This window comes from Ursus americanus, chromosome X (assembly GCF_024610735.1).
Source record: "Ursus americanus isolate L20-20 chromosome X, mUrsAme1.1.p, whole genome shotgun sequence".
NCBI lineage: Eukaryota > Metazoa > Chordata > Mammalia > Carnivora > Ursidae > Ursus > Ursus americanus.
The window spans coordinates 27,445,585-27,463,037 of NC_142164.1; the positions used below are offsets into that span (position 1 = coordinate 27,445,585).

The 17,453-nt window shown below is 35.0% G+C and overlaps 1 long non-coding RNA gene across 1 annotated transcript in view; it reads right to left on the reverse strand.

The window, feature by feature from the left end:
- Nucleotides 1–245: 245 nt before the first annotated feature.
- The window catches only part of LOC123796544 (uncharacterized), a 174,613-nt gene continuing 157,405 nt past the window's right edge, over nucleotides 246–17,453 (reverse strand). The window contains exon 4 of the long non-coding RNA XR_006780772.2: nucleotides 246–452. This is a non-coding gene — a long non-coding RNA (uncharacterized LOC123796544). The remainder of the gene's footprint in view (nucleotides 453–17,453) is intronic.

A 17,453-nucleotide genomic window follows, 5' to 3' on the forward strand; every position in this document is an offset into this window, starting at 1 on the left:
TACACAGATGGATTGTGCTAACAACTAGCTTAACTTACTTTTTACATTGCTGATATGTCAAATATATTTCCAAGTCTGTCTTTCTATCTATATATTTACTTTTTAGAAGAATCAACATTAATGGTATTAACAACTAAACAGGAAGAGATGTCAGTGTTATTTTAACATTAGTAAAAAAAGACATTTGATTCATACATTTTTTTTAAGAATTTAGTTTAGCAATGAGTTGAAAACTGATTCCCACATCACGATATTTTCAAACTAATGCTCCACTTTCTTCCTAAAAGGAAATATACTTACTTTTATTAGCCAACGATGCTTCTGTCTACATGGCTCTGGCTACAAAGACAAAGCAGGTAGGTCCTTGCATTCTTTCCAAAATAGTGGAGATGAAAATCACTCTGTATCAGCACTGAACTTTGATACCCTCTACATGCTGTGCTTATGCCTATCTGTGAACAAGACAGATAGACTATGATTACAATCTTTATATTGCATAGATCATACAGAATTACTGGTCTTTAGTTTCCCTGCGAACAAGAATCTTACAGTTAATGGCACAAAAAGGGTACTCTAAAGCACAGCTGCTTTTTCTGTTTTATATTCTCACATTTACTTTCACTGAGACTGGTAGTTAGCAGGTGACATTTAAAAATTCAAGACCCAGAAACAGTCAACTTACCAAACCAGTCTCCTAGTTCTAGGACCAATATTTGCTTAAAAAAACTAAAACATTTATAATTAGTTTTTGTTTGCTTATGCTTCCCTTCCTCTGCATTGCTAACCAAAAATTGAAAACAACATTTCTGTTGCATACTGCCTAAAATTCAATAGACGCACAAATGGTGAAGTCAAAAATCAAGACTCATAGATGAGGAATCTTGATATAATTGAATGTGAAACATCTCATCTCAGGAAAATGGTTTTCGTTTAACATACACAAATTTAATAGCACAGGGTATTCTGAATTGCAAAAAGCAATCCTTGCAAGTATGTGCAAAATTAGATACATTTTGCCAACGTACTGTAACTTTTCTTCCATTCAAGAAAGAAATTTTTTCAATTTTTTACTAGTCTGTGCGATATAATTTACACTGAAGAAGTTTATTCCAATGTACAAACACTAGATTAATAGGCTGGGCTATGTAACAACCAACATCTGAAAAAAAGTGCACTGTTCAAAAAGGTGGCAAAATAAAGTTATAAGCCAAAGGGAAAACCAAATAAAGAAATAAAATTGGTCACATGTTTTAGAAAGGGGGATAGGTAAAAGCAAAAAACAACACAAAACGAAAAAAACACAAACACAGATAATAGAAACAACCAGAACATTATTAGCCACCGGCAAGTTGCTTCTACAAAGCAGGCTGACATAATCTCTAGGAATTTGGGGCAATAGATAGAAGGTAGAGCTTCCACACAAGAGTTGAGACTCAGTATTTTACCACATTCTAGAATCACTCATTAGATCCCCCGGCAAGTGTCTAATTTAGTTCAAGGAAAGTCCAATTATAGCAAGTCTTTTTATCTATATAACATTAAACATGTTAGAGCTTATACTTTTATCACCAATAACATTTTCAAAAATAAGCAATTTTACACTCTTGTCATACAATACTGATCACAAGTGATACAAAACGATTTCAAATCCAATGCCCAATATACCCATGAACAGTATACCTTCCTGTCACCTGCATAAATTCTAAAACAGAAATTTTGTCGGAAGAACCAAAACTTATACTCAAGATTAATATGTCTAGATGGTAATGAAAAATAAAAGACTCTCTTTAATATTTATAATAACTCTTTTCTCAATATAGAATAAAGAAGTTTTGATTGTAAACTCACATTACTCTACCACCCTATATTGCCCTTAATTCCAGCTCCATTTCAAATTGAACTTATCAGATGTTAAACCTCAACCACTCACGCTAGATACTACTCCGACATCTGTTAATTTCAAGTTATGGAAATATTAAGGACAAATAGAGTCGACAGCACATGTGTTTTTTGTTTTCGTCTTGTTTAGTTTTGCTTGCGATACACTCTCACATAATTAAGCACATTTAGAAAACGGAAAAGTAACAAAGGAGTCATCAAGGGCATGTGAGGGAGGCAAGAACTCTGAAAAATAGGCCATGGCAAAAATAAGCATTAGAAACCATTTGTTTTGTCCAATTACCTGTTAGTCATGTTGGTACAGACTATTACTTTGCTGGTTTGTAATTTTCAAGGCGCATTCACAGACGTTGTAGAATGGACCCCTCCGACAAATTCTGCAATAGCTAAGAGACACCAAAAAAGACGTACGTGGCCTCCTCTAAGTTTTTATACACAAGGGCATATTCCATTCTTCCAATTACAATTCAGTCATACACATTACTGTCATGATTACATAGACTTAATTACAGGACAAACTGAAATATATTATGTTGAGAGAGGGTGCAGCTATACAATTTCCCAACTCATTCCAAGAGATCTACACCACCCAGTCGGGCCAGAAATATAAATATCTGAATTCCCCTGAACTGGCTGTTATGACCAGAGGTAGCAAAATAATGTTAAAACGTGTTTCCCCTCTCAGGTCTGTTTCAGTAGAGCTCGATTTGAAACACGAGGAGGAGATATTGATTAGGGTCCTGGGAGAATAACACTGACTCTGCACACTTTACGTGTACAAATAACACAATTAATTTTCCCATATCCCAAACTCCAAAGGCCAATTCCATCATTATTATTTTCTAAACGATTCATATTTCTCTGTCAAGGTCGTCCCGGGAAACATGTAGACAGTTACAACAATTCCCTATAAGCACAGCCAGACTATGGAACTCCTGAAAAATGGTCAGACATTAGGATTGCGTTCCAGTGTTGAGAAGGATTGATCCCTTCCTGAGGGATGACACTGACGGAGAACATCTTTTCCCGCTCCCTGGAACAGGGATTTCAGCTGCAAGGACATGTGTTTTTTCCGCTGAGCGGCTATTCCAGACCTGATCACACTTCAACCATCCAGGGACCTCTCCAAAGATTCTAGAAGTTCTACACAAAAGTAGCTACATTTGTCTTATTCACCATTGTATCAGTATTTACCAAAAGAACAAAGGAATGACTGAATAAATGTGTCTGATACTTTTCAGAAGTGAGCTTCAATATTTTTCGCTCTAGGAGCCTTGGTGAATGCCAAACTAGGAACTAGAAAATGCATCATGAGTCAGGGACGACGAGGGAACTGAACTGCCGATTACTGAGTCTGAGCTATGTGCCGAGCACAGTGTAAGTCACTGTACTGTAGAAATTTAAATTAATCCTCACAGCACCACTACGAGGTAATTAATGGTATGATGTTACAAAACGCAAATAAACAAAAATTGCAGGCAACTATGTGGATTTTATCTGGTTCCACAATTCACTGCGTCTTCTGCTACCTCTGCAACGGGAATAGAAAAAACCAGGTTGGGTTACCTTTCGAAAAATGAGGAGAGATCCATTTGGAAATGAATACATCAACATACTAACAATGTTGCCAGGCATCTTGTTAAACACCTCAGAATGACCACGAGAAAATATCAGCCTCATATCACAGGTGAGAAAAGTAAGGCTCAGAGAATTTCTGTAACTTCTTGGGAATCATTCAGTTAGAAAGTGGTAAATCTAAAAGTCAAATACAGGTCAGTCGGACTCCACACCTTAACTCAATTTTGCAGGATAATCTACAGCCTCTTTATCATCACTAGTCCTACTATCTACTCAAAATACATACGTTAAAATAACTTTATTAAGACTTGATTCATGCACCATATAATTTGCCCATTTCAAGTGTACAATTCGATGGTATTTAGTGTATCAACAGGGTTGAAGAATCAGGGACCATAATCTAATGTTAAAACTTGTTTGTTCCCCAAAAAGGAAACCCCCACATCCACTGGCAATCCCAAGCATCTTTTATTTCTAGTCTAGAAAAATCAACATGCCGTTAACAACTCTGAAATCAAACAACTTTATACTTATTTATTGTGGAGGACGGATAGAGTAATATTGGGATAAATATTTTTCATACCCGTACTACTCCCATATCACCTGCCCTGGGTATTCATCAGAGGCCTCTTATTCATCTACAACACTAAAAATAGTCATGGGACAATAAAGACAGTATCTACCACTTTCTTAAGCAGTTCTACAATGATATATACTGCTTGGCCAAAGGCTGATCTACAGTAATATATTAGAGGAAGAGTGAGAAATGCTTTTAACCCTCCAAAATTCATGCTTCATGTTCTCTCAGGACACAAGCTTTCTAGTTGACTTAGACACCACAGAATACCAAAGAACAAGGTTTGATGATGAAAATATGGAGTAGGAGCAATGCAGAGGGGATGGGTTTAATCTACCCGAAACAGAGCATTGCATGGAAACAGAGCATTGCATGAAAACTGAGAGGAAATTTGGAGAACTGAGGCCAAGGGCACTGGGCACACGAAAAAGTGAAAAGACGACGAACAGTAGTAAGAGAAAAAGAAACTTCGATAACTTAACAATTATCTTTTTAGATGGCACTAGACACAACCAGCAATTAGGAAATCAAACTCCCCTTCACGCTACTGACATACGTGGTCCACACACGACATTTTTAGAAGCACGGAGTTAGAGGTCTCATCTGGGGAAAGTCACGTTCTCATTTTTTTTCCTTTAACTACTTACTTGGGATAAACAAGATTGATACTGTAGTATAATTAAATAAGTACCACTTATTGCTTATTACATACTTGTAAACTGCAAAAGCAAACAAACAGTAGAACAGAACCTGTCAGGGAATTGCTTATTCATGTTTCTGGAGTATGTTTTCTCAGTTATTACCACCAGCCCTTCTCAATTTGTAAGCACAGTGCTTGGGACAATATTGATAAATTCGCTTCAGTATTTTCACTGTGAAAATATATGCTTCCCCCAACCCCTCGAAGTACAGAGAATCCTCATAAAAAACAAAGGCCTATATTTATAAAATCCTGGTGACAGCCCATTAAAAGAAGAGAGTGACAAGTTTTTCATTAACTAAAATCAATAACAGACGCCACTGCAATTTGCCATCTTTGCAAAAACATACTGCATGGCAATCAGAAAGTATAAAATACTGTAACTTCTACAAACTCACAGAGGTGACCAAAATTAGAGCAGTAAACTAGCGAGTGGTATGAATCAAAAGAATCATTGAGCTTCAAGTCCTATGTACCCTTCTTTAAAGCAAATATATATGATATACAAAGAGAATATGTCACACCAGTCATGACCACTCTTAACGTGACAATGGAAATTGTGAAACATGCTATTTCCTGTTTGATTCCAATCGAAATTAATGAACATGTTTATTTCAGAAAAAATACTTCCAAGTGTTTTTCCTTTTCCAGCAGAGAAACCTCCCTTAACAGACCATCAGAAAAGATGAAAGCTCTCTCCCAGGAACCTATTTCTGCTATATAATCCCCATTACAAGAGGTCTTCTCCTTCATCTGAGTAATAAAAGGTGAAAGTAATCTTGAGTAAAAAGACCAAATCAAGTTGCAGAGGGGCTGCTGAAAACGATATAAACATGAAATTGGGGGGCACCTGGCTGCTCAGTTGGTAGAACAATGGACTCTTAATTTAGAGGTCATGAGTTTGAGCCCCACGTTGGGCACAGAGATTACATTAGAAAAAAAAAAAAAAAGGACACTTGGATACATGTGAAAAACTCCTACTAATCAATTATTATTGTCCAAATATCCAGCAGTGCTTTCCTAAAGGAAAAAGTCTAGCTTCAGGGATATTAACTCGTTGTGACATGCCCTATTACATATCTCACAAATGATTAGCATCATCTATTTTAATACATGAAATATTTTCAGGAATTACCAAGTATGAGAAACCATTCTAGTTGTTTTATATTTCTTATTTTATTAATCCCCCAATACACCTACGTTTAGGACATAACTCACCTTTTCAGATGAGGAAAACAAAATATATATACCCATAGATACACGAAGAGATAATATATATATATCTATAAATATAAAAATATACGGGTATATGGGCGTCTCAGTCAATAGAACATGAAACTCTTGGGGCGCCTGGGAGGCTCAATGGGTTGAGCATCCAGCTCTTGGTTTCTGCTCAGGTCATGATCTCAAGGATTGTGAGATCAAGCCTGGCATGTGGCTCCCCTGCTCAGTGGGGAGCCCACTTGAAGATTCTCCCCCTCTACCCTTCCCCCCACTTACACCTTGCCCCTGCTCTCTCTCTCTCAAATAAATAAATCTTTAAAAACAAAACAAAAAAACAAAACATGCAACTCTTGACCTCTGGGTTGAGAGTTTCAATCCAGCATTGGGGGTATAAGTTACGTTAGAAAATACAGAAATAGGGGCGCCTGAGTGGCACAGCGGTTAAGCATCTGCCTTCGACTCAGGGCGTGATCCCGGCGTTATGGGATCGAGCCCCACATCAGGCTCCTCCACTATGAGCCTGCTTCTTCCTCTCCCACTCCCCCTGCTTCTGTTCCCTCTCTCGATGGCTGTCTCTCTCTGTGTCAAATAAATAAATAAAATCTTTAAAAAAAAAAAAAAAGAAAATACAGAAATACTTTGTACATACAAATTCATTAAAAATAAATAAACATAAATTATGCTATTGTATCTTAATAATTATACACAATTATGAATATTATATTAATAAAATACACATATTCTTTAAAATAATTATATATTATATTACCAATATACTTAATATGTATATTTCTGTATTTAGAATATAATTTACATAGATATATATTTGATTTTTATCTTCATAAAAACAAAACCAAGGGCAACCTCTAGCATACACCTCCTGGATACTGGGGTACAGAAGGACATGAGTTTTAAAGCAGGAGAACCTGCTGATTCTAGAAAAAGCAATTAACATAGCAGACTGATAATTTCCATTTAGACAACAGATTAAAAAAATGAAGGACTCAATCGAAAGTGGGAGCATGATTGAGTTTCCTTTTCATTTAAAAATTCTTAGGCACTGATATTCTTTAATTCTATCAGTATTCAAAACCATTTCACGTGAGGCTTCACAGTCATACAACAGAGATTTTCCCTTATTGTTTGTTTTGCTTTTCAAGTTGCTTTAAATTTCTATTTTTTTAAAAAATACTTTTTAAGATTTTATTTATTTATTTGCAAGAGTGAGCAGGAGAGAGGTGAGGGGCAGAGGGGGAGGGAGAAGCGGACTCCCCTCTGAGCAGGGAGCAGGGTGCAGGAACTCAGTATGGAAATCCAGGATCAGGCTAAAGGCAGACACTTAACCGACTAAGCCACCCAGGTGCTCCTCAAATTGCCTTAAATCATTATAGGATGGTAAATCAGTTTCAAAACATTTAAGTAATCCATAGTTGACATTGAACCAAATGCATATTATCATTTTTATAAATGTTTGGCTATAGTATAGAAGCAGGAATAGGGACAATATTCAAGGAGTCACAGCCGTGAGAATGAGCCCCCACTTAAATTCTGTACCCCAGGCACCTCACTCAACTCACACTAGTCAGGCCCCATAAGTTAAGTAATGATAATTTAAAATTCCTGGAGACTTTTGGTGATTTTTAAAACAGGGATGTGATCCCAGGTGTTTTTTGCTCTCCAATAAGGATCATACCTGTAGATATTTCCACTAATTCACCAAAAGCAAAAATGTGCTTTGAATACTTAAGTAGCAGAAGATGGGTTTTAGGGAGGCATTAATATTCTATTCACTTAGTCTCCAAATCGAAGAGAATGCTGCCAACAGAACTCCACTAAGTGTGCAGCTACCCTTGGAACAGGTAATTTTTTTCCTTCACATGACAACCAATAAATGTGTCTTGAAAAGAACCACAAATCATTAACATCATTAACAATTAATACCACATTCCCCCCAAAATGAGGAAACTAACTCAAACTGGTTTCACCTCTGTCCCAGAGGATGAACAGTCTTGAACATGGTAACATCGGCAGAATTTGAGAGTGGTAAGCAATTTCTGCTCATCAGAGCAGAATTGTATCACAAGGGAACTGAATTACTGAGTCCCTTACTCTATAAAAAAAATGTCCCCACATGATCATACTCAAGGTCAGCAGTGATATGTTAAAGGAGCCTACAATTCATTAGCTGGAGATTATAGTTTTGAATTCAGTTTTTTACTTTCATGATTACACATATCAAAATTACTCGCAGAAATCAATTATAGAAAATGAAATCAGGAGATATTATTATGAAGCACCCTTGACATTTCTAAGCTGCCCATTCAGGAACTCAACTTTAAAAGAAGGAACACAAGGGAAAAGAGTCCTTGAAATGTATATACCCAGTTTACCGAAATAATGCTAGTAAATGCAAAAAATATGTCACTAAAATTAATAAACACAAAGAGCATCTTTTTGCACTTGGGCATATAGTGAGACACAGTATAGAAGTGAAATACACGAGGAATTTGAATGCGACCTAACAGCAAACAGGAGTACCAGGACCCAATATTCATGTCAGGAAGAGCTCTAAAGCCTTCACTGAAGAGATTCAAATGTTAGGATAAATATTATGATAAAGAATGTCTAGGTAACTTCAGGTAGTATGGAATGCAATTTTAAATATAAAACTTATTCCGTTACCATTAGATACTAAAAATCTGCTTTAAATGTCCTTCTTCCTTATTAAGTGGAAGCAAGAGAACATTACTTATTAAATTTCAAAGTCTACTCTAAATTTCAAGATCATGTGGAAGCTATTTCATCCATTACTGAGGATTACATGTAGAAACAGAGATAATATGATGTTTTGTAGTAACCATGTGCCTGCCTGCAAAATACAATATATTTTCTTTTCATTGCGGCTCTCCAATTAGTATTTCCTGTCATTTGATTTCTGCTAAAACCAAAGGCAATGTCAAAATAAGAGGTAATTCAGGGTCCCAGTTACTCAGGTTCCCATTAAAGCTTTTACAAAAACAATTTAGTGTATTTATGATACCAGGAAATCTTACGTAAATAACCACAAATACGTAATTGTCCCTTTTATGTTTATTAGGTACTTTCCCTAGAAGACCAGAAAGAATTACATTACAGACAGTAAAGTATTAAAGTTAACCATCAACTTTAAAACATGAGTATATTCAGATTAGAAATGCTCCTGAAGATTGTGTAGCCTAACTACCTCATTGTACAGAGGAAACATGGAGCCAGAGAGAAATGAATGATAAAAAATATCTAGGACAAAAATCAGCCTAAGGATGGGGCGTCTGGGTGGCTCAGTCCAATAAGCATCTGACTCTTGGTTTTGGCTCAAGTCATGATCTTATGAGTCACGGGATGGAGGCTGCATCATGCTCTGCACTCAGTGGGGAGACTGCTTGAAAGATTTTCTAACCCCCTCACCCCAGTCCCTCTTGATCTTTCTTGCTCCTACTCTCTCTACATATAAAATGAATGAATCTTTAAAAAAATCAATTGAATTTTGAAACTGACAATTTGTCATGTCGCTATCAGCATCATGTACTATCACAGCCCAGATCCAAAGCCATAAAATACTTACTGAACTAGTCAACACTGAAATAGTCAGATATAAGATGGGAAATCTATCAAGATCTGGACTCCAATATACATGTAACAATAAACATATTCTCTAAGTTATTGATTCCTTCACAAAATCAACTCCGCTCTCACGTTTCAATGATAATATTTGATGTTCTGTCATGATGTTCTGGACAAAACAGTCAAATGGGAAAGTTAATCTTCCTCCATCACATACAGAAAAACTATAACATGAAATTTTGTGTGTTCCCTTTAAATAGCCATAGAGTTTGTCAAGTATATTTCAAATTTAATAAGCTGATAATACAAAGTTCTCACATATTATACCCCACAATTTCCCACACTACTTACATCTTACATTAGTGTGTTATATTTATTATAATAATGAACCAATATTTATAGATTAACTAACATAATTTACATTTACATTAAATTTCACTTATGTTTACAGTTCTGAGTTTGACAAAAGCATACATCAACTGTCCACTATTTCAGTATCTTACAAGTTAATTTCAGGACCCCCAACAGTCCTCTGTGCCGCATCGAATCAAACCTCTCCCCCCTCGCTTTGACCTCTGTAGTTCTGCCTCTTATAGAATGTCACATTAGTTGGAATCATACAACATATATGCCACCTTTGCACTATTACTGCTTTGACTCGCAATATGCATTTAAGATCCACCCACATCATTCTGTGGCTTAATGGGTCATTTCCTTTTATCACTGAGTAATATTCCACCTTATGAATATGCCATTGTTCATTTATCCATTCACCTATTGAGGGATATCTGGATTGCTTTTACTATTTGCCAATAATAAATAAAATTCCTATGAATATTGACCGGCAGGTTTTTGTATGGGCATAAGTTTTCAGGTAAAAAGGGTAAATATCTAAAAGTACAAATGACAGATCATATGGTCAGATTGTTTGTAATTTGTATGAAACTACGAAACTCCCTATGTGGCCGGACATTGCTACATTCTAACCAGTAAGGACAGTTTCTTTTGCTCAGCATGCTCAACATTTGTTATTATCCATTTTTGTGTATTTGCTGTTCTGACAAGGATGTAATGGTTTCACATTGTTACTTTCATTTGCAATACCCTAATTATATCTGATAATGACCATCATTTCATGTGCTTTTTGTTCCTATTTTCTTTGGTGAAGTATCTATTCAGAATGACTGCCAATTTCCCCCTAGGGTATTTGATTTCTCCTTCTTGAGTTTTAAGGAGTCTATTTATATTTTGGATACAAGACCTTTAGCAGAGACATGCTTTCAGATATTTTTCCTCAGAATCTACTTTTTGTTCCCATTCTCTTAAGCTTTCACAAAACATAAATTCTTAACTTTCATAAAGTCCAACGTGCCATTTTTTCCTTACATATATTTTGATTTTGGTGTTGTATCTAAAATTCGCTGCCAAACCAAAGGGCACATAATTTTCACCTGTGCCATCTTCTACAAAATGTGTACATTTGCATTTTAAAGTCTGTGATCCATTCTGACTTAAATTTTCTTTTAAGTGTAAGTTCTGTGTCAACATTTTTTAGTGGCATACAGATTCCAATTTTTCCAATAAAATTAATCAGAAGATTATCCTTTCAACACTGTAAACCCTTTCCTCTTTTCTTAAGATCACTTCATTTTATTTGGATGGGTCCATTCTTGAACTTCACACTGTTACTTCATTCTTTATTTGTCAAACTTCAATATCGCGTTGGCTATTCTACATCTTTTATTTTCCATGTCAACTGTAAAATCAGATTGTTGATATCCCCAGAATAACTGGAAGGGATTTAGACTGAGACTACACTGAATCTATAGATCAGGTTGAAAAGAATTGACATCTTAATAATATTCATTCTTTAAATTTATGGACATCGAATATCTCTGCATTTATTTAGGTGTAGTAAGATATCATTCAGCAGGGTTGTAGAGAGTTTCTCTCCAAGATACTAGAAAATCTATTAGATTTAAACCTCAGTACTTCATTTTGATTTGCTAATGTAAATAGTATTGTGTTTTTAACTTCAAATTCCATCTCTTCATTTCTGACATGCAGAAGACCTCAAATTGACCTTTGGACATTTCCTTTGAACCTACAACCTCACTGGTCCCAGGAATTTTTGGTTGTTCCTGCTTCTTTGAGATTTCATACACAATCATATCATCATGAACAAAGAGTTTTATTTCATCACTCACAACGTGTGTACTTTTTATGTCCTGTTCTAATTACATTACCTAAGGTCTTACAGTATGATGTAAAATACAACTGAAAAGAGAGAACGTGCATATCTTGTTCCCAGGCCTACGGGGACAGCATCTAGTTTCTCAATATACATGCGTTAATACAAAAGTTACAAAGAGAATACAAGCCTATCCTATAAACACTTCACGCTGTTATACAAGATGAGATCACACATTGCTGCAGTGCATCTCTCAATATTTAGAAGGCAATGCTGGTATATTATTATTATTACAGGAACATCAGGCTTTATTTGAATTTCATGAGTTATTCTAGCAACATCCTTTTCCGACCCAGTATCCCGGCTAAGGTATCACATTGCACTTAGTTGCCTTAACTCTTCCTACGTGTCCTCCAGTTGTCTCTTTCCTAGTTTTCTTGAACTTTACACTTTTGGGGTATACAGTTCAGGTATGTTATGAACTATCCAACTTAGGAGTGGATGGTATATTTGGTATTTGTAGGGTATCGTATACTACCATATCAACAGGTACATAATATTCATATGACTTATCCCTAGTGATAACAACCTTCATTGAGCACTATGGTAAGAGCAGCCAAATTTCTCAATTAAAATTTACCATTTTTCCCTTTCTGTACTATAATCTTTGGGAAAGAGTCACTAAATAAAGCCCACATTCAGGGAAGTTCATTGACACTTTCTGGAATGGAAAGTATCCACATGCAATATTTATACGGGGGTCTATAAAAACGATTTGTCTCTTCCTGATTTATTTCCTGAATATTTTCCTTTTGTCAGTACACACTCAAGTATTTTTATATTATGCCTTAAATTATAATCCAGTACCATGATATTTATTTTGTTGTTGAAAATATTGCAGCTTTGACCACAGGTAAATTGTTCAGGTTATCTCCTATACCCTTTTGACATACCCATACTTTTTCTTTGTGGGACTTTCTCCTTCGACCCTGGAATCATTCATTTCTCCAAGGAGCCTCAATATTGAAAGGAATGTTGGTATTCAGAAACCAAGATCTGGGCACTGCTGGCCATAGTTTTAACCAGGAAAATGATAAGATCGTACCGGTGATTTTTAGATCACTGTAATATTCCATTCTGGAGAAAATATTTAGAGGGGATAAAAGTGGACATGGGATCACTCAATGGGAACAAAATGAAGTATTCGAGTTGAGATGTCTCATTCCTCTGAATTAAAATTCATCTAAGAATTATACTTCATCAGTCTGTGTCCTATTTCACTGATTTTCCTGTCCATTCTTAAGCCAGTATCACAATATTTGTAATGAATATTTACTATGATATTAAGTATCTGATATGACATATTTCTGATAACTGCCTTTTCCACAATTTCCTTGGTCATTCCTGCATCTGTTTTCTTACACTTGAACAAAAAATGCATTTTGCATCCCCTGAATTCCAAATTGCAATTGTATCAATTTGAGAGAAATTTAGTAAGTTGCTACAATTTACTCTAGACACACAGATTTATTCTGACAGACCACAGGATTCCAAGTAACAATATGAGAGGTAAATCGGGCAACAAAACACAGGCAAGCCATGAAGGCAGGATGCAATTTCCCCATCATATTGGGTTGAGGACATTCTTGGAATTATGAACAGCCATAGAATCCACGAAACCCTGTGGAAAAATAAAAGTTAAAATTATCTCTCAAACTTGTTATGAGGAACATCACTATGAAATAGAAATTTCTGCTTACTCAGAAATCCAACCGTAACCACTGTCTATAAAAATTACTTTCAAATAACTATAAAAAATATCTTGATTTATAGTTGAGTAATAAAAATAAGGAAACAGAAAAAGATCCTGTATTTAACAATAAAACAAAGAAAGCAAGGAGCAGGAAAGGTAAATGTCAGATAAGAAACATACACAGGAAAAATGTTTCTATAGAACTAATAACACAATTAACTCAAACATCTTGATGAAAAACACTGGTATTTTTCCAGGCATTGATTTATTCATTTATTAAGTAAATTTTTACATAGAACTTGACTTACAGAAAATGTGCAAGGATATTACAGATTTCCCATATACCTGCTACCCAATTTCCCCAATTTTTAACATTATACAGTAGTAGGGTAAATTTGTCATATTAACGAACAAATACTGATACGTTATTATACCTAAAGTCCAGATTTTGGACAGTAGATAGTTACTGTTTAACATCACTATCTACAGTATATTTTGGCAGAAAGTCACAGGTACATCTCTCACTGAAGGAATAAGGATTTGTGTTCGAACTCCTTCCACAGGAAAAATCTATATAAATTATCTGAATAGCAGATTCGATGATTCTCCCCAATTATTTTCTAATTAAATCATTTATAACATTATGTGCTCATGGACATTTCTTTTATATTTGAGATTAAAATCCAACACTCATTTTAAATTTTTACCTAATATTTTGTTCTTCAAATTATTCTGGATTTCAACACTGGGAATTCTTTCTGTACGATCCAGTATCACATTAATATACACTGACCAAATGTATTTGGAGACCTTTCTTATCCTTTATTAGTATAAAATGCGCCAGTACCCATATACTACAAAGCACTATACACAACCACTTATTCAAAGATTCTTTCTTTATTGGAGAGTATTAAAAAACACAACCTGGGAAATGGCTGTGTTTATCCCCACAGAGTTATGTTTGTTTCTAGGTCCTATCAGTGGGCAGAACTAGGAAATAGGTATGTGTATATTAACCCACATATACTGTAATTATTATTATATGTATCCATCTGTATCCATTTTAAGCGACACAAATTCATAATGATGTTACCAACTCTAATGCAATAAAGCATAGATCATCCTAGCTTTCTGTTCCTTCCTGACCTGCAGTCACTCTGAAAAACCTGGCTCCTACTGTGTGTAATCCCATTATTTAATTCTAAAATTCTCATTTGCAAGTAAAATGATTTCTGGATTGTTGATCCAAACCCCATGGGAAAAATTACCAACTAGAACACAGTGCTTAGGTGTAGTTCCTTGACATTTAGTCCTAGAATTTACATTCAGTTCCAAAGTAACTTAGATAAGCACGCTTTTCACTGGCCCCACTTAGTAAGATTACATAACGTATATGTAAAACCTTTATTTTCTCATAGTGACCAATCCACCAAGGGATGAACTGACTTCCTAAATGATTTTTAAATTTCCCCTAAAGTTCAATCGTTGTGTGGTAAACTTCTACGCGTTTTAACAAATGCATACTGTGAGGTAGGTACCAATAAAGTCTCAGACACAGAAATTTACCTGCTCTAAGTGTTACCCTGTACTACATCTACTTAAATTTCTCCCACCTTAAACATCTAGCAGCTACTAATCTATAATGTGTAAAATTGTTGCTTTTAGTAAAATGTCACATAAATGGAATGGCATAGTATGTACCCTATTCAGATGGTGTTCTTTCCTTAAGCAATATTCATTTACACTTTATCCATGTCTTTGCATGGCTTTATAGCACATAACTTTCTACTACTGAAGAGTATTCCATTGTATGGATACACCACAATTTAATTACACACTCATCGATTAAAGAATATCTTGGGCAAGTCCATTGTATTCCTTTTGTGAATAAACATACTACAAATATTCATGTGCAGGTTTTGTATGACCCTAGGGTTAAAATCAGTTAAGGAAATCCTTAGGAGCATGACTGCTGTATAATAAGGCAAGACTATACTTAGTTATGTAAGAAACTACCAACTTATTTTCCACTTGCTTTACCATTTTCCATTCCCACTAGCAATGAATGCTGCTCCATATCCGCACTGCGCACTGGCAAAGTCTTACTATATTTTAGATGATCTAATAGGTGTGTAGCTGGAACACATGGCTGTTTTAATTTTCGTTTCCCAGTTGACCTATGATGCTGAACATCTTTTTAAATAGTTATGTGATATCTCTATATCTTCCTTGGTAAGGTCTTTCATCCATCCTTAAAATCAGGCTTTCTTTTCCTTAATGTTGAGTTCATCATCTCACAATGTATACAAATCATTATGCTGTATATATATAATAAGTATATATGTCAGTAATACCCATATAAAAAATAGTTCTTTGTATATTTTCTGTAAGTCTATTATGAGTTATGTGCTTTAAACACATTTTCTCCTCCTTAGTGGCTTGTCTTCTACTTCTTTAAACATGTTCCTTTACGTAGCAGAATTTTTTTCATTCCAATAAGATCCAAGGGATACATATATTTGTTCCTGGATAATGCAGTCGGTATTGTATTAAAATCAAACTCAAGATGATATAGATTTTCTCATATGATATCTTCTAGAAATTTTACAGTTTTACATTCCACATTAAAGTCTATGAAGCATTTGGAGTTAATTTTTGTCAAAAGGATAATACAATCTATGTTTAGTTTCATTTTTTATCTATACTGATGTCACATTGTTCCAGTAACATTTATGAAAAATCTACACTTTCTCCATCAGATAACCTTTCTGTCTTTATCAAATAACACTTCACTCTATTTTCTTAAATATATTTTTAGACTTTCAATACTATTATATTGCTGTAAATGTCTTACTATTTCTCATCACCACCATACAGTCTTGGTCACATCATTATTAAAGAAATCTTGAAATTGAGTTGTGATATTTTTCCAATTTTGTTCTTTACTATTATATTGGATATTCATTTTCCTTTTTATATATCTCTGAAAATCAGTTTCTCAGTATCGTCAAAAGAGCTTGCTGAAAATTCATTTGGCACCGCATTAAAATTATAAAGTTGGAAAGAACTGACATTAACAACAGTGTGTTCGATTCATGAATTGGGATATTTTAATCTGTTTTTCTCTCGTCACTGTTTTCTAGTTTTCTGCATACAGATCCTGTATATTTTACTAGATTTATACGCAAGGATTTATTTTTCATGCCATTGCTAATGTTACTTTTTTAACACAATTCTAAATGTTAATTGCTGGGATACAGATAAGCAACTGATTTTTATGTATTTACTCTATATCCTCAAAACTGGCTTTACATACTTATTAGTTCCGGGAGGGTTTAATTTACAATACTTGCTTATTAATTCCATCAGGGAAGTTTGGGTAGTTTTTAGGCATAGATTTTTATGTAGACAATAATATCATATGAACATGAAGGCGGTCCCTGGATGGCTCGATCCTTTAAGCATCGGCCTTTAGCTAGGGTCATGATCCCAGGGTCCTAAGCCCTACAACTGACTCCCTGCTCAGTGGTGAGTCTACTTCTCCCTCTGCCTCTGCCACTCCCCCCTGCATGTGATCTCTCTCTCTCAAATAAATATATAAAATCTTAAAGGAAAAAAAGAAAATGAAGGTTGCTTTATTTCACCTTTATCATGTGAAAAACGTAAAAACAAAATCTTATTGTACTAGCTGAGCTTCTCGTTATGCTGTCAGGTAAAAGTGGTAAAGGAGAACATCCATCATGTAAATCATAAAAGAAAAGTGTCCAGTATATCAACATTTACATTAATGTTAGATGCACAGTATTTTAGATGTTATTCATCAAGACGAGAATGTTTGCTGAGAGTTTTAACAGGAACAAGTGAAATACTTTTCCTATATGAATTGATATGATTTTTCTTCTTTAGCTGCTTGCTATGATAGATTATACTC